This window comes from Lagenorhynchus albirostris, chromosome 14, assembly GCF_949774975.1.
Source record: "Lagenorhynchus albirostris chromosome 14, mLagAlb1.1, whole genome shotgun sequence".
Taxonomy (NCBI): Eukaryota; Metazoa; Chordata; class Mammalia; order Artiodactyla; family Delphinidae; genus Lagenorhynchus; species Lagenorhynchus albirostris.
This window is the reverse complement of record NC_083108.1, coordinates 12,214,823-12,234,211: the sequence shown is the minus strand read 5'-3', so window position 1 is coordinate 12,234,211 and position 19,389 is coordinate 12,214,823. Positions and strand designations below refer to the sequence as shown.

The 19,389-nt window shown below is 40.4% G+C and overlaps 1 protein-coding gene across 3 annotated transcripts in view; it reads left to right on the top strand.

The window, feature by feature from the left end:
- The first annotated feature begins 8,944 nt into the window (after positions 1 to 8,944).
- Positions 8,945 to 19,389, top strand: part of LOC132532327 (plasminogen activator inhibitor 2-like) — a 49,518-nt gene continuing 39,073 nt past the window's right edge. For all 3 annotated transcript variants that reach the window (XM_060170727.1, XM_060170728.1, XM_060170725.1), the window contains exon 1: positions 8,945 to 9,045. The gene's annotated coding sequence lies outside the window, so the exon portion shown is untranslated. The remainder of the gene's footprint in view (positions 9,046 to 19,389) is intronic.

Sequence of the window (19,389 nt, the reverse complement as noted above, 5' to 3'; positions counted from 1 at the left end):
GAGTCTTGGAACTGAAAAGGCCCTTAGAAGCTAAATCAGCAGCAAGAATAAAATAAATTACAGAATATACTTAAAGGCTGAAAAGTCTACAAGCAAATTAAACATTCAGCAAAACAAACGGCACCAGTTCTTTAGTAGGTCTGCTGCGCTGTGACCACTGCATGGGGCCAGCTTCAGGTCTCAGAGATGGGACGACAGCAGCATGGGGAAGGCACTCAAGAAAATCATTTGCTCCAACTGTCTGATTTGCAACCCCAGAAGTGAGGCCCAGAGGATTTTCTCAAGATTGCCCAGGAAATGGGACTAGTCACGTGACCTCAATCAGAGGGACACCAGGGACGTGGTCCCTTCTTCCCCAAACCTTTCCGGAGCCTGTAGCTCCACTGTTCCTTTCCTCTATTCCTCCAGCTCTCGCATCTTCTCCCTTCTCTCCCCTCCCCCTTATCTCTCTGTTTAAATCCCTCCACATTGACTTCCTGCTCCTTCTACCCTTTTTTTTATTGCCTGGTTGTACTGTAGAAATTTTTAGTATCCTTATGCTTATTAAATCAAGTATTCTGTTCTGAATCTTTTTTCATTTTACAAGTGGATATGTTAAACATTTTATATTTATCTCTTTAAAAAAGAGTACATTAATTAAACTGCTTAGTGATCGTGCATTTCCTCTGTGATTTGAATACCAACCTCCACCCATCACACCCCCTAAAAAGAACCCTTTTCCCTTCCTGCCCCAGATGCTCCCTTTTGGATCTTAGCCCTGGAAATGTTCCTTTACTTTTAAACTCTCCAAATAAGACTCTATTGTATACACAAACCTCTGATAATAGGAGCACATCATGTTCACTATTTCCTGCTCTCAGCATCACTCAGTACACAGGTTGAAAACCTAAAACTAACAGCGCACCTGTACATAACTCCCACGTGTCTAGTTGTGTATTTCCTGGGGAAGACTTTCTTTGAGAAGCTGAACTTTGCCTCCCAACCCCACTGACACAAACACTGTGGACTGCAGTCTCTAAGGAATATGGAAATGGAGAGGGCGGTGCCAGGCTAGGGTGGAGGGGATTTGTTGAGAGACCGAGAAACTCAGGAAGCAGATCAGCCCTGGTAAGTCAAACCAACAGGTATGTTCTAAAATTCAGGGCTGGAGGTTATCAGAGGAGGGTTTAATGTGGTTCCACAGATGCATCAAATATATGTAGTTTTAGCACCACGGATGTCCCATTTCATTTCAGACCCAATCTCCCACCACTCTAGTGAAAGGCAGCTGAATGAAAGTTAGGGGCTGTAGATGGCAAAAGAGTTATTTCCTAGGATAAAGGATAATTAGCAGAGGGTTCCCATATACCCTTGTCTCCTCCTCACACAGTTTCCCCTATTCTTAACATCTGGTATTATTGTGGTACGTTTGTGACATTCAACGAATCGGTATTGATATATTATTAAATAAACTCCATAGTTTACATTAGGGTTCATTCCAATTGCTCCTTGCTAATATATAGGAAAGAAAGAATTGACTTCAGTATATATATATAGTACAAAACATCATTCTTGATACATTCTAACGTTTAAAGCAAGCCACAGGGGAAGAGACTACAGAAGGTATGAATATCAGGAGGTTTACTGGGGGCCACCAGGGTAAGAAATCACAACATTGGAGAAGTAATTTATACACATGAACTACTAGGGAACCACAAGAGCCTTCTTCCATTCATGCCCTAACTTGCGTGGAACTGGTGAAGCCCTACAAGAAATATTTCAAGTCAATTTCTACCGTGGGCAGAGGGAAGCTTTGTGGTTGAGGTCCTAATGCCAATGCCCAAATCCTCTCCGGGTGCAAGAAACTAGGATTTGCAATATATTTTTCAGGTGCTTCTTGACTGTGTCAGGGCCACTAAGATTTAGCAACTTTTTCCAGGTTTGTAAATCCTGCCTGAAAGAGTATTATTTTTTAAAAAATTAAACTTAAGCCTAACACCCTTTGGAGATGTATTTTAAACTAAGTATTTTGAAGAGGAAGAATAAAATATGAAAGACCAGTCTACCCTATTGTAAGACATTGTATAGGTAGAGTAATCATGACCATGTGGTATTTTTGACAAAAAGTAGATTTTCGACAAAGGTTTGAAAGCAATTCCATGGAAAAAGGATAGTGTTTTCAACAAATGATGATGGGGAAATTGGACATCCGTAGGACACACCTCTCAAAAATAAAGGAAAGAATCTTGACTTAAACCTCATATAAAAATTAACTGAAAATGGATTATAGTCTTAAATGTAGATATAAAACTATAGAACTTTTAGAAAAAAGAAAACATTTGGGATGTAGGGCTAGGCAAAAATTTCTCAGACTTGACATCAAAAGCATAATCCATAAAAGGAAAAAAACTGAACCTCATCAGAATTTAAAACTTTTGCTCTGTGAAAGTCCATATGAAGGAGATGAAAAGACCAGGTATCCAATTCAGTAGTTTCTAGAATATATTAACACCTCTCAAAGCTCAACATTCAAAAACAACCCAATTAGAAAATGGGCAAAGACATGAAAGGACATTTCAAGGAAAAGCATATGCAAAGAGCAAATAAGCACATGAAATGATGTTCCATATCATTAACAGTTAGGGAAATGTAAACAAAGACTGCAAACAGATATCACTACACACCTATCAGGACGCCTGAAATAAAAGTAGCAACAACACCAAATACTGGTAAGGATGTGGAGAGCTAGATCATTTATACATTGCCGGTGGAATGCAAAACGGTACAGCCACTCTTGAAAACCAGTTTGGCAGTCTCTTAGAAAAAAAAAAAAACCCTAAACTAAACATGAACTTGCCATGTGACCCAGAAATTGGCATTTATCCCAGAGAAATGAAAACTTATGTTCGCCTAAAAACTCGTGCATAAATATTTATAGCAGCTTTATTCGTAATATCTACCAACTGTAAGCAACCCAGATGTCCTTCAACCAGTGAGTGGTTAAACATACTGTGGTACACCCATATGATGGGTATTACTCAGGAATAAAAGGGACTGAACTATTGATAAATGCAACAACCTGGATGAAACTCCAGTGAAAAATGGCAATTCCCACAGATTTATATGCTGTATGACCCCATTTATATGACATGATTGAAACGACAAAACTACAGAAGTGGAGAACAGATTAGTGGTTACCAGCGTTTACGGATGAGACTGGGGTGGAGTGAGTATGATTTTAAAAGGGCAGCATGAGGAATCCTTGTGGTGGTGGAAATATTCTGTATCTTGACTTTGTTAAGGTTAACATCCTGGTTGTGACATGGTACTATAGTTTTGCAGGATGTTATCATTTCAAGAAACTGGGTAAAGGATACACAGAATCTATGTTATTTCTTACCACTGCATGTGAGTGAACCTACAATTATCTCAAAATAAAAACGGTTAATTGGGAGATTGGGATTGACATATACACACAACTATATATAAAATAGATAACGACGAAGAACCTCCTGTATAGCACAGGGAACTCTACTCAATACTCTGTAACGATCTATATGGGAACAGAATCTAAGAAAGAGTGGATATATGTATATGTATAACTGATTCACTTTGCTGTACAGCAGAAACTAACACAACATTATAAAGGAACTATACTCCAATAAAAATTAATTTAAAAAATACAACACTATTACTGATGTATAGTGAAAGGCTCAAATCAGTCAGTTTAATCAGTTTTGATCAGTGCCTGCACATATGCAACCGACACCCCTATCAAGAAATGAAGCATTTCTATGGCTCCAAAAAGCTTCTTTATGCCCCTTCCCAGTCAACCTCCCCCTAGAGGTACAACCACTGTTTTGATTTTTGTTACCATATGCTCTGGCCTATATATTAGTTTTTGTTTTCTGTTTTGGCCTGGCTTCTTTCACTGAGCATAATCCTTTTCAGATTGATCCAGCGATGTGTGTACCACCAGTAGTTTGTTCCTTTTGAATGCTGTGTAGTGTTCCAGTGTATAGATGCACCATAGTTTGTTTATACTTTCTCCTCTCGACGGACTTCGAGTGCTTAGCTCTTATGCTTAAAGCTGCCATCAACATTCCGGTACAAGGCTTATTGTGGACATATGTTTTCATTTCCCTTGGATAAATACCTTGGAGAGGAATTGTTAGATCCTAGCCGAGATACCTGTTTAACTTTTTAAGAATCCAGCACTTTTCCCAGAGTGCTTGTGCCACTTGACATTCCCGCCAGCAGCCTAGGAGACAGCCTCGTCAATATTTCGCGTAGTCACTCTTTTTTATTTACTCATTCTAATGGCTGTGAAGTGGTATGTCTTTGTGTTTTAATTTGCATTTCCCTGGTGATTAATGATGCTGAACACTTTGTTATATACTTTTTGGCCATTCATACATATCCTTCAGTGAAGTGCTTGTACACATACTTTGTCCATTTGATTCATCCTTAACTTTTTGGGTTGTAGTTCTTTGTGTATTCTATATACAAACACCTTTCCAGGTATGTGCCTTGTGAATATTTCCCTCCAACCTGTGGTTTGCCCAGTTTCTTAATAGTGTCTTTTGATGAGACATACAATTTTCAAAAACAATTAAAAAAAAAACCTATTCTCTCTTAGTTTACGTTTCAAGTAGTGAATTCCTCTTGACTTATTGTAAGTGTACAGACTAAAGTATCGAGGCCTAGCCAAGACTTGAAATATCCACCTTCTGGTACTTAGAGTTGCTTCTTGTTGTTGAGAGGCTCTTTCTGTGCATCCTGGAATATAAGACAGAAGCATTCTCTATTATTTTTCTTGGGTCTGTGCTTCACACTCTTCCCATTTTGTTGCCACCGGGTCTTTGTCAAGAGCTATTCTGACTAAGTGGAAAGCGCTGTAGGTGTTGTTTGAAAGCTCTTGACTGTCAAGTGATGTGGATTCTTTTGAAAGAGTTGCTTTATGGATGGGAAAGTAAGTGTTTAGTGTTTCATTGAAAGAGTCCTGTCTTTTTAAAAATGTCCCGAAAGAAGACTGAAACTTTGGCAAAAAATGGAGGTTGGTTGTGGGGATTACATTCGAAGGATTTGGGAAGCCTGGGAGGTGGGAAATTATGAATCACAGCAAAATGTACTTGTTGCAATATTATTCTCCCTTTATGTTACGAATCACGTGGGGTTCCAACCTCAACTGACGGTTGGTGAAGAAGCCTTGTGTATGTTCTTGGTCAGGATTTTCTTCAGTTTTCCAAACTAGCCCTTGCAAACCTTCATCTCTTGCCTCATCCCAATCTAAAGTGCATCCCTTTCCCCTCCACTCAATAAAAAGATGAACAGTTTAGTTTCTCAAATGGTTATTGCATACTTACTAAATGTCAGGCATTTAGCAAAAGACATAGTCCCTGACCACGAGGAATGAACAATCTCGACAAAACTTTTAACCCTTATATGTGCAAATTTATTTAAATACGTAACCATCCTCTCTACTCCACTCTTGTGTCGGGGCAGGGGCGGCTAGCCACTTGTCCATTTTTTTCTTCCCTTTGGTACATAAATTTAGTACGCTGAGTCACATCAGGCTGCTTTGCGGACCTTTCTTAATTCTGTATCTAGTTCAAATAAATGTCAGTAAGTTTATCTGTTTACTACAGTCTCTCAAGAAAAAGTCAGAGAGGTGGGGTTGCCAGATAAAACACAGAACACCCAGTTAAATTTGAATTTCAGATAAACAATGAAAACATTTTTTAGTGTAAATATGAATTTGACATAGTATAAATATTTCCCATACAATATTTAGGATATATTTATACTAGACAATTATTCACTGTTAACCTGAATTTCAAATTTAACCGGGCATCCTGTATTTTTAATTGCTCAAGTTTACAAGCCTAAAAATGGGGATGACATTCACAAGGCAAATGAAAACTCCTCCAAATCAACCTTCTTGGCCCCTTGCCATTTCCCGCACATAGAGCAGGTGCTCCCATCTAAGTGCCCAGGAAAAACTAAGTCAGTCTAAGTAGGCTCCTGTTTGTCCAAATCCATTCTGCTTTTGGTTTCATCCCACCAGAGGCTCTCAGTTCCACAGTAACTCTTTTGCTTCTCTGTTTCGTACCCATACTCGTACCCATTGTCCCTGTTGAAGCCACAGAGGTGGTCCTGTCTCAACTGCTCTTCTGACCTCCTTCCTCTGGGAAGACAGGGGGGCAGGAAGGTTGTGGATACATACCATTCATTGTGTTTTTTCCCCTGTCTGAATAGGCTAAAGTTGCAGATATAAAACCTCTTCAGCTTTGCTTCCTCCAGCGTTGTCAAATGTCACAACTTTATGTCAAGGGAGGGTTCTTGTTGAATTTGTTCTGCAGTGCCTTGCATCCTAGATCCTTCGCTTGGAACACCATTCAAGCACACTTTACTAAGATCACTTATGCCCTCCTAATTACCTCCAGGTTCCTTCTTGAAATTCTCCTCCTTGAACTTCTGAAGAAGGCTATCAGGTACGGGGGACACTAGTGGGTACCTGCCCAAGGTGAGGGAGAGGGAGAGGTAGAAACTCCGCCTGTGCTCTGCTCTCCAGCCCATGCTCCGTGTCCGAGGCTAGGAGGCCCACCCTCTCACCTCACCCGAGGCCCAAAAAATATTGAGAGAAAGTAGAAGGATTCAGGCAGATGGAGAACCAAATATGTATGGCAGATAAAGATTGGATGAAAGCCAGGATTAAGTATGAGCCAACAACGGGTTTTCCGATCCTGGTCCTGAGAATGAGACAGAGATGTACAACCTAATCACAAGGGTTGCTGCACTCTCAGTGTGGGGTGCTGCCCCAGGAAAACCTAGGCCAGGAGGAATACACTAGAATACGGGCTTCATTCGAACAGCTAGTGCCCACGTAAGGAAACTGGAGGGCAGCTCTTCTCCCAAACCCACCAGCAGGCTGTGTCATGGGTTAGACGTGTTGGACCCCTCTTGTGAGCTACTTCAAATTCTGTCTCCCCACCTCTGAATCTAGACGCTAGTGAGCTACCAGTTCTGCACAGGCTTTAAGTAACTTTGTGCATGGCACCCTGACAGCACCTCCTCTCCCTTTGCTTCTAGCTCCGGGGCTTTTCCGACGCTTTGGTGTGGGATGTGCCTGCTTGATGCACACTCAAGAGCAACCTGAGGGAACTCCCATGGGACCATCCTTGACCAATGGGGAGGAAAGCCAGTAGATAAGTGCTTCCTTCATTTTTCCTCTAGGTGGACAGTTCTGAGATACATGTTATAAGATTCCTCCAAAGGTCCATGGGGTCATGTACCAGTGGCCTGCTTATAACAACCGTTGTATTAGCTTCCTCTTTCCCTGCTTCACTCCCCCTTCTCTTCTGCTTCTATTCCCTGAGATAATTTCCCAAATAGACTACATGCATGCAAGACTTGGAGAAGTGAGGGAAAGAGTAAAGAGAAGCACAGAGGGTTATGCTAATGGACATCCTTCCATCTGGAAGGAAAGCTCAAAAGGAGTGAAAGAATGGCCCCTCCAATTGGGAAAATGACAGAGGGACAATCTAGACCAAGGATGAAGAAGACCTTCTCTGATCAGCCCAATTCTCAGATAGCAAGAAAGCTAAGAAAATCATCATTTTCTTCTCGGATCTCAAAATAGAAGAGAATAAGGACCTACTGTATAGCACAGGGAACTTTACTCAATATCTTGTAATAACCTATAATGGAAAATAATCTGAAAAAGAATGTCTACATATACACATATATGTGTATATATCTATATACACATATTTATACCTGAGTCACTATGCTGTACACCTGAAACTACCACAGCATTGTAAATCAACTATACTCCAACAACAAAAAAAGAGTTGAGAACAAGATGAAGAGGTGGAGAATCAGCCCTAACCAGGGGATGATTCCAAATGACAGAAACCCCCACCTGGAATGGATTCACATCTGAAAACACTTGCTCTGAGCAGAGAAAGACGGGGCAGATTTGGGACACTTTTTAGTTCCATGCTGTTGGTTGAATACAAGTATTTTTATGAGAATCTTATGGGCACAGTGGATAGCAGGGCCATAATTTTAAACCTAATTTTTCTAGTCTGTGTCTTGCAGGCCGGTTTAATTTTGACTAAGAGAGGACATGTCGCAGGCTGAGGATGAAGAGAAAAATCCCTGGCTGTGAAGGGCTTTCTCATGTCGTTAAGTGCAGTGCAGTCTGCCTTTACCGTTTGAGTTTGGGCAGTGGTATCAACCTGGGATGTTACACGGACAAGTGGGCTGTGTGTTACACAGACGGGAGGAGCCCTGGGGAAGCTGCTCTTGATTCACAGAGCTGATTCTGGCTACTGGGAACTCCAAACATTTTTTTGTCTCTAGCTTTCATCCCTACCCCCGCCCCCCATCTCTAGCCTCTCTTACCTGGTACTGAATCATACCTCCTAACTCACTTGAGATGGGGTGGCTTGTGGCTCTTAGCAAGCTTTTAAACGAAAACCACAGAATAACTCCTGCTTGAGCTCACTCCTGGGTTCTTTTTATGGGACAGGAATCACCTGCCAGCAGACGGCTGAAGCTCCGCAGTGCTGAAGCTTCCGCAAGAGAGCTCGGAAGATCTCGGGATGAAGCGCCTCGGACCAGGCAGCGTGGGTCATGGCGGGAGTCGTTCCTGCTGAGTAGCTCTGTGCCATGCATGTGACCCAGGCGACCCTTCGAACGTTGAGTGTGGCACTGACAGCTTGCATGAGTTCAAGTGATTCTTTTGAGAAAGACAGCTTATTTTCTTGAACAGAGGTTAGGCTCGACAGTGCTTCCCCATTAGCAAAGCTGAAGGTTAGGGACTCAGTGCTTCTCCACAAAGCACTGGCCATCCTGAGAGCCTCCTGAACGCAGCTCTGGGTGGCTTTTAAAGGACTTCCTCCTCTGAGCTGTACTTTCTGCCCAGCAGGTGCAGACTTGGATCACTAAGGACGCAAATGGAAAGGGAGAGGCAGAAAGTAAAGGCTTTATATTTCCTCTTCAGAGACGCGGCTGCCATCTCTCCTGCCAGACTGTCCTCACCACCGAAAAGCAACAAAGGTAAAGAGAAGGAGCTGTGCTTTATAATTGCAGCTCGCTTCTTGTCAAAGGGGAACAGATAAAAGCAGTAAAATATGGCATTGGGACAGGTTTGCAATGAGCCAAAACGAGGGGGCAGCTTATTCTTGAACTGAGGGGGGCTTTTTGTTAATAGATACTTACATTAACATATCTGAATATCACTGATAGTGTGCATTTTAAAATCCTTGAGGCAGGCTAAATTGACTTCAAATCCCTGATTTGTTTAGCAAAACAGAACTCTGTTGCTATTTTCTACTTACTCCCTAGTAACTCATTCAAAACAGAGCTGGTCACGTAGGGTTGAGGCCTCTGTGTGACGAAGCACTTCTTAGAGGACCTTCACTCCACTGGACTGGCCTTATTAATAACTTTATGTGTTGGGAAGAATTCCTTTACTTTCCTGGGTCTCAGCTTCTTCTTATGGCTTTAAAATTAGTCTCTTAAGAATGGGTGAATTCTGTAAATGCATGTAAAGTCTCGTGGTTTATGTTTGTGTGAGGGGGTGACCATTCTGAGGTTCCTACTACTTCTAGGATCAATGAGCATATTATGAAATGAAGTTTGAAGGACGGAGCATGAGAGTAAAAGATTAGCCCTGGTTTAGGGAAGGGGAAGGAGGCACTAGAAAAGTTAATTCTTGTGAAATGGTTAAGAACCTACACAGGCTCTGTGCCAGGTTGTAAGAATTTGGTGTCTTAGCCACCCTTGGAGATGTACTTCTCCCAAAAGGACAGACCCAGGCCCTGTGTCTTCTTGCAATCCTTCAGTTGTCAATATCCCCTTCTAAGACATGTTCTCTCCTCCTGTTTCCTGAACAAAAATCCCCCTTCTCAACCTAGAAGAGTTGGAGCCTTGGGCATCCTTTTTTTCCTCTTTTATTTCTCCCATGACAGCTTCCAGATGACACATCTCTTTCGCTTGGGAGGGATTTTTCTACCTTAAAAGCAGGCGGAAAGGTACATTAAAGGAACATTTCTGCAATTCTTCCTCTTTGAGACTCAATGTGAAGTCCTTCTATGTCTAAGGACACTTCTAACTTGCCCTCACTGACTGGGTGAAGGCTGCCCTGGGTTCCAAGCATCTTTGGTGGGATCCCATGTGCCTTGGGGCTTCTGTGTTCTATGGGTTCCTCTTTCCTGAAACTGACTGGATAATATTAATTAGACCAGAAATAGTAAAATATTTAGAATGTCACTGTTGTTAATACATATTGATTCCTGGGTGATTTTGCAAGACACTGATAATTTCACAGGTAAATTTTCCTTGCTCCCAAGGAATGTTAAATCTAGTAATGAAAACTAGAATAGTCAACAAACAAGAATTTTGTAAATTCATCTACACATACCTGTGTACACACAGACAGTCACCCAGGTTGAGGAAATTGTCAATTAAGGTTACTGCATAAAATCAGTTGAATATAAGAATAATACAGAGACTGTTGTGGAAAAACTCCTCTAACAGTTAGGAAGGTGGAATTTTGGAAAATAAATGAAGAAAGTAGAGTTCTCAAGTGTTAGGTTAATGATAGTTGAAACTGTCTTGCAAATAAACGTGTTAAATAACAAAGTTCATGAATTGATTCTAATTATGTATTTCTAATATTTTTTAAAGAAAAACCTGAGCCTAGAGTTTTCCTTCTTGGTTCTGTGATCTAAATGCTTGAAAAGCTATAAGATCTAACTGTGAAGTGAGGCAAATAATACTGTATTTATTAACCGTCAAATATCTGATTATGCCTATTAATGCTTTATATTTTGGACAAATTTCTTAATTATTCTGGTAAGATGCTATCATTATAAAATAGGGATAATAATCATAGTACAATAAAAATAAGATCATTTTCTCTCAAATAAAAGCTTATATGAATAGTGTATGGTGGCACGTGGGAAGAGCCCAGGCTTCAGAAGAGATGGACCCATATTTATATCATGGCTCGCCCAATTGTATTGTATGAATCCCCAAGCCCTCATTGCCTCATCTGCAAAACTAGGGTAACGTCAGCCATTCCGCAAGGCAGATTCTGAGTAATGTATGTATGGTGATTGGCATAGATGTGAGCCCTGTGATACAGTCATTTCCTTTACAAAGAAATTTCCACACAGGTGGGTAAGGGAGTGTGTATGAGACTACGCCCCTTAGCAGTGTTTGTGATGGTGTGGACAGGGAGGCCATTGGGTGTCTGTCACTGGGGAGTGGACGCACCAAATGTGGTGAAAGCACAACAACTCCTGGAAAAGATGCTGTGAAGACTGTTGAAATGACAACAAAGGATTTAGAATATGATGTCAGCTTAGTTGATAAAGCATCAGCAGAGTTTGACAGGACTGAATCCAGTTTTGAAAGAAATTCTACTGTGGGTAAAATGCTATCAAACAGCAGTGCGTTCTACAGAGAACTTGTTCATGAAAGGAAGGGTCAAACGCTGTGGCAAACTTCACTGTTGCCGTATTTTAAGAAGTTGCCATGGCCACCCCAGCCTTCAGCATCCAACACCCTGACCAGTCAGCAGCCGTCGACAAGGAGGCAAGACCGTCCACCAGAGAAAAATTACGACTGACCGAAGACTCAGATGATGGTTAGCATTTTTTAGCAATATGATACGTACATTTTGGTTTTTTTAGACATAATGCTATTTCACACTTAATAGACTGCTGTGTAGCATTAACATAACTCATATGCACTGGGAAACCCAAACATTCCTGTGACCCATTTTGTCGTGACATTCGATTTATTGCAGTGGTCTGGAACTGAACCCGAAATATCTCTGAGGTATATACCTGTATAGGCAATGAAACTACAAGAGTAAGCAATAAGGAGAACAATGATTAAGACACAAGTAAGAAACATGACATTTATTTGCTTCTAATTTTAATTAATAATTTTATCTCAGTCATGATTGCTTAGGTCAGAAGCTGACACTGGTATTTCTAAAACTGGTTAGGACTTCTGATCTATGAAGAAACACAGAAGAAATAAAAGAAGAAGGACAAAATGAGGCAAATACCTTGGATTTATGCAGCTCCTCTGAGGAGTTGAGAACACTTCCTGCCCTGACCTCAGCCTTCATTTCATGGTCTGTCTCTCTATCTCTGTCTCTCTCTGAGTCTCTGTCTGTCTCTGACCATTTTAAACAAACAGTGACAGCATATGAATTTGATTTCCAGCGATCCCTACTTCAGTTATAATGTTCGTTTTGTTATATTATCGCTGTATGTGAGTTAATAAAGTACTAGTTAAAGTGAGGAAGGATGTTTGAAACTATATAAGTTTCTCCTTTAGCATACAGATTGTAGAGATAATTCGGAGAATCTGTTTTTCATATAGTTCTTTTTTTTGCAACAGGCTCTAGTAGAATCTGTAAATAAGAATCTATATACTCAGTCTTGTTATATTATTATATATTGTTATAATATATTACAAGGTCACTATTTATTATGTGTATTATATTATTATTGTCATATACTTTGCCAAGCTAGGGAATTGGGTAGGACTACTTAGGCGTATAGCAAGAAGAAGCGGTGGGAAAACTCAGTCAAATTTTTTTCTCAAAGCACTTTTTCATCAAGACTGTACTAAGGCAGTTTATTCCCTAGTAATACTGACGATCACATCCACTTTAGTTGAGGCCGTATCATTTTTCAGGGTAAAAGTTCATTTCAGTTACAATTTATACGGTATTTTTATAGAATATAGGGATTGGGATGGGAAAGAGAATTTTCAAGTACATGATTTATTCAGGTCCTAAATGTCCTATTTTTTTTTTTTTTTTTTTTTTTTTTTTTTTGGTGGTACGCGAGCCTCTCGCTGTTGTGGCCTCTCCCGTTGCGGAGCACAGGATCCGGACGCGCAGGCTCAGCGGCCATGGCTCACGAGCCTAGCCGCTCCGTGGCATGTGGTATCTTCCCAGACTGGGGCACGAACCCGTGTCCCCCGCATCAGCAGGTGGACTCTCAACCACTGCGCCACCAGGGAAGCCCCTAAATGTCCTATTTTTAATCATACTTTTTAAATACCTATCATCCAGTAGCATAAAGTGGGCACGGCTACCCATTGACAAAATATAGAATCAGACAAGATTAGGGAGGATTAGGAACAATGGATGACACCGCTGCATAAAGACTGGATTTCACTTTAATGAAGCATTGTCATAGCCTCTGGGTAAGAATAAGAGAAAAGTGCTTCTGGGTAAAGTATCTTGTCAGGGAGCCCCCTCTTCCTCGTTGCTCATTCCACCCCGACATACAGAATTGAAAGGGTATCAAAAGGAATCTTGCTGATTTAAGACAGAATGTGCACATACTTCCATTTTATGTGTAAAAAATAAAACAAAAATTCTTCATACTGTGTTATTACTTTGCTTCTGTTAATCACAGCAATTCTATTGAATAAAAACTGAGTTTTCTCTACTTCATAGCTGGAAACTGCTAGATGCAAAGATGTAGAAGTTTAAAAAGTTTTTTAAAAATAGAGTTAGGCTCAAAGAATAAGTAGGCGGAAACCCTGGACAACAAAAATGTCCTCCTGAGGGAATTCTTCAGTGAACTTGAACCTGAGGATTCTTCAAAGTTATCAAATCATTAGAAAACACCCAACTGTAGGATGGTGGGCAGAAATACGAATACAAGATAAAATTCAAATTTATTCCTTTTTGGTTGACACAATGATTTAATTTTAACGAAAAGCAGTGTGTTTGTTTCAAGAGCTTGCACGAGTTAAGCATGGCATGCCATACAGTGACGAAGCAGAGTGCTTGAGAGAACACACGCTTAGCATAAATCTACGATAAATACACTGTATATTAGTGGGATGCCTTCTATTTTAGTGGGCTTTTTAAAGTCATATATTCCTTTTAGAATCTGATGAAAGCTATCAAACTTTTCCATAAAAAACGACACACATGCACATCCACACAAAACTCTACATGCAATTTCCCAGACTTCTTTAAATTGTTCATGGATCCCAGGCTGAGAAGCGCTGATATACACGTCAATATACTTTTGTATTGGTGGTTCTCCAGCCTATCAAAGTGGTAGAGCACCTGAACGTTATGATAATCTTTGTGGAACATCACCTATTTTTAATACATCATACAATCTAGAAAAAAATCTTATATTTATATACGTGTGTGTATACATATATGCATATTATATACACATATGTATGTATATGACTGTATTATATATGTGTGTGTGTGTGTGTGTGTATATATATACAGTAAATGATATCATATCATGTCCATTACCCTTCCTTTGGGTAAGTCACTGCAGCCCAACCAATGTGACTGGGAAAGCTGTGTGTCTCAAATGGAGCCCTCGAAAGTGGCTTCTTAGTCAGGGGTTTGAACATCTCATTTTATATTTTGAAACTTAAGACAAACCATCTATAGCAGAAAGGACATCCAAAGCACTATCCTCTATGTTAAAAAGGCATTTGTCTGTACATTGGAGTCCTTCAAAACATATAGAGCTGAAGAAAAAATATTTTACCAGTAATGGTTGTAACAAAAGGTAAAAACTTTCATTTTTTTTTTCCAACTGCCATTGACTGGAGTAAAATCTTCCTTTTTTTTTTTTTTTTTTGATAAGTTTCAAAACTGTATAATGAACATCTGCACATTCTTTGTCCATATTCACCAAAATTAACATTTTGTTGCATATCCTTTATATCTATCCACCTATCTATCTATCTACCTATCTATCATCTATCTATGTATCTACATGTTTCCTGAACTATTTGATTGTAGGTTGCAGACACCATGACACTTTTCTCTAAATCCTTTAATATGCCTGAGAATAAGGACATTTCCTTTCAGACCAGAACAGCATTAACACACTGAGAAAATTAGTTTTAATTAAATGTATTACATAATATATGGTAATGTTTCCATTTTCTCAAGGTTTTCACACTGTATTTGGTGGTGTCTCATTAATCTCTTTAATCTGGATCTGTCCCTCATGTTTTGTTTTGTTTTGTTGGTTTTTTTCGTGACCTTGACTTTTTTTTGAAGGGTCTAGAGCAGAGGTCTTGTATAAAGTCCCACATCTTGGTTTTTTAAATTGTTTCCTCATGGTAGATTCAGGGTAAACATTTTGGCAAGATTATTACACGGGTGATGTGTAACACTGGGGGCACGTGAGGTCTGGTTGTCTGCTCTGTGGAGCTAATTTGATCACCACGTGAAGGAGGGATTGACAGATCTCTCTACTGTATTTTATAAATAACCCACGGGGCAATACTTTGAGACAGTGAGTACACTCTTCCCCAACATCTAGTGGTTTTAACATTCGTTGAAGATCCTTCCTGGAAACAACAACTTCATTTGGGATTAAAGATCATAAAACCATATATTAAAATTCCACCCTTCCTTCTATGTTTATTTAGCTAGCATTCTTCTAAAAACAGTATTTTCTCTCTCATTAATTTATATCTTTTTAAAATTAGTTCAAGATATTACATCCATTAGCTTGTTATTCTTTTTTTTTTTTTTTTTTGCGGTACGCGGGCCTTTCACTGTTGTGGCCTCTCCCGTTGCAGAGCACAGGCTCTGGACGCTCAGGCTCAGCGGCCATGGCTCACGGGCCCAGCCGCTCCGCGGCATGTGGGATCTTCCCGGACCGGGGCACGAACCCGTATCCCCTGCATCGGCAGGCGGACTCTCAACCACTGCGCCACCAGGGAAGCTCAGCTTGTTATTCTTTATCATGTACAAATTGCTCGAAATCTGGCCATTGGAAGCTCCCTCAAGCCAGATCCCATGTCCTTTGCACATGGCCTCATCATGCTCCGACGCCCCACAAGATATCCCAGGCTTTCCTGTGCTTTCCTTGTCCCATTCCTGGAATCGGCCAGTTCTTAGAGAAGCTCTAGTTCCTTTTAGCAGAGAATGTATTTAGAAAACAAGATTTGGGAGTGCTCCTGCCTTTATGGATATCTTCATTTCTAAGACTTTTCAGTAAGTAGACATAGAAAATTAATATGATATGATATATAATATAATAAATATATCTTCATGTATTCACACAGATATTAACAAGTGAAATCCAGCCCCGCGGGTGTTTTCCTCACCTTGCCCCATTTCCTATTTGTAAATCCCTTCTCCCACAGTGAAAAGATCTGTTTCTCAAAAACGTCAATATATGTATTTGCTTCCTACAATACGTACAAAAAAATGCTTGAGAATCAATTTGGAACTCTTTTTAACTTAGGAGGTGACATTTCATGAGTTCTTACTGACGCCTGGTGTTTTCTTTGATGCTTCTGTAGCTTCCAAATGGTTACTCATAAAGGGGTTGCTGCTCAAGGCTCAGGCTTTCTCTGCCTCAACACTGCCCACGCCGTGCGCCAGATGATTCTTTGCTATGGTGAGCTCTGCAGTGCACTGAAAGATGTAAAGCTATATAGCAGTATCTATTGCCACTTACCTGCTAGATGTGAATGGCAGTACTTCCTCACAAGATGTGACTGTCCAAAATGTCACTGCTAACACCCCTGGGGGCAAAATCACCCCTGGTTGAGAACCAACGGTCTACCTATACGTGCAGTAGAAAGGAATTCTTACAAATACTTTCTAAGTATAAATGTCTAATTTTCTGATTAAAAAACTGAGTCATTACTAGAATTTTTCAGTTGGGTTTATTTAATGGTGTTTTCCAAAGTGCCCAGGACTGTTTAATTTGTTACTGTGCAGTCTCATCAATTGCTATGCAGTTTTCAAATACAATAATATTAAAATAAAAAAACAACTGTAGAATGAGTATGCCCTGAAAATATCATTTCATCATCAAGATAGCCAGTGAGCCAGGCCCAGCTCTTTGCTGCTGTGCCTTACATTTGATCTACATTAATTACCTTCCCAGTGGGCATCAGTTTGGCTAATCCCCATCAGCGTACACGTGAAATGAGTGACTCCCAGTCACTTAGTCATCCAGCAACTTTACTGTCTCTTACAGCAGGTGGGCCTCTGGGATCCTGCCCCAACTCTACATCCACAGTCATTCTGATGGGTTGATGCCCGATGGCAAAAGTCATTAAACAATTTAATTAATCAGGTTGAATATCCTCTCTCTTCACCTCTTTTTGTTTCATTCGATCACTTATTTTAAACTCTCAATAGACGCTTTGTCCGCTAACTTCAAACCAGAATTAAGCTTGGCAAGTCACTGAAAATCTAAAATAGCTGTTTTAAACGTTTTTTATGCCACAATGCATCAGATAGTCTCAACACACACTGAGGGACTGTGGCGTAGAGAAAATGGGGTCACGCCCAACTGCATATTAGTCTTTGCTATAGAAACTCCTAAATTTGAATTTCAAACTTTTTGGTGGACATTTCCTAGGTGCCTTGGAATATAAGTGTTAGCCCCTAAATCCTAAACCATGTATTGGGCCAGCCTTAAGATAATCAGAATCCTTGACCTTTGTTCCTAAATTTTTAGTTAACCACAATACCATCTTTGCTTCACAGAAGAAGGAAAGGAAGTACTACCAAGTTTGGGGATTTTTTTAAAAAGAGAAAAAAGAGATGGATATCATTGAGAGCAAGGCCCTCCACTCAGGAATCAGGATTTTAGAGGCTTGGTTGGGATGTCACTCCCGACAGGCATGGCCCCTTCAAAGATCTGGATCATATCAGGGGTCTCGATTGGTTCCAAATTCCATCCTTCTCCTGGCTGTTCTAATCTCTTTAGGATGGGAATCACAGAGAATTTTTGCTTTGAATTACCCCTTACCCTGCTTCCTCCAAAAAGCCTGAATGGGAGCGATGGGTAACCCCTTTCCAGTCCGGGCCAGCAGTCTCCTTTACGTTGCAGGAGTCACAGACTCATACTCTTAAGAATATCACCCCATTTTCAGATGTTTGAATCCTCTCTCTAAATCACTCTTGCAAAGCTCTGCAAGGTTTTTAAAAAATCTATCCTGGGCTTCCCTGGCGGTCCAGTGGTTAAGACTCCGAGCTCCCACTGCAGGGGGCATGGGTTTGATCCCTGGTCGGGGAACTAAGATCCCACATGCCATGGGGCACGGCCAAAAATAAATAAAATAAAATTTAAAAATAATAAAAAATCTATCCCTATTAAATTTTATATTTTTGGATGTGATATTTCCTGAATGTATTATCCAAACTTTTCCTCTTAGATTCTTGTTATCTACAAATTTAAATAGCTTGTCATCAATGCCTTCGATGAAGTCATTAGATGACATATGCAGTGCCTCTGTTTGTCCTTCAGTGTGACAGGAGTAGCTATGAAAACCTCTCTGGTCAAAAACTTCAGCCATGGCCAAAAATTGCTTCTATTAATGAACTGTAATTCTGGGTTAAGGCCTGAGAAACTTTGTTAAAGGGAAAATGCCATGGGAATTTGGAAACTTAGTTTGCCTCTCCAGCCCTCTGCTTCTTCTCCAGTAAAAATAGGAAGACTATAGCACCAGCTAGTCGGGGAATTGCCGCAAGGGTTAATGGGATAGCACATATTATGCATGTAGTACAGTTCCAGGTACATAACACACCCTCAGTAAAGGACTGCTCTTCACTAAATTGTTCCAACATTCCATTCTGGCAGAAAATAATCTGAATCGCTAGGTGTGTCTGCTTTTTCCAAAGTACTGGTGGCTTAAAATCTGCACGGAACCGGGGTTACTGATTTAAGATCACTTTGAGACATTTCTAAAAGGGTCTCCCATCAAATGTTGGCTGTCACCATCCTTACTCTAGGGGAATGCTATTTTTTGAGAGTGGCCGGGCAGCGGCCTCTCATATGAAAGCACACCAGTTTTTGTTTTGATGCAAATTAAATACACACACGCACACACGCACATACGTACATGCACAGATTCCCTCCAATACATCTTAAGGCTACCTTCCAGAGTGAGGGTGAGCCAGTGAATTTACCAGCTTGAATTATTTTTCTGGGACAAGCCTGACCCCTAGAGGACAGGTGTTGCATGTAAACCAAGCACCAATGCCAATCAAGAGCCAATGCCAACTCTCAATACTAGAGAGTTAGTTATGGAGTGCTCAGGTGATATAAGGGGTCAGACAAATGCTGGGGTTGGCATGGTGTGAATAGAAAATCTTAATTCTGCACCAAGTAGCTTCAACAAAATTCCATATCTCCTTGATTTCAAATGTATATTTTTTGACTCTATTGACATCATTATAATAAGCTGCACATATTTAAAATGAGCCATTTGATCAGTTTGACAGTTGTGCATACACCAGCATATCCCAGATACTAAAGATTTCCATCACTCTCTAAGTTTCCTCATTCCGTTTTGCAGTCCACCCTGCCTCTATTCCTATTGTCAGACAACCACTGACTTGTC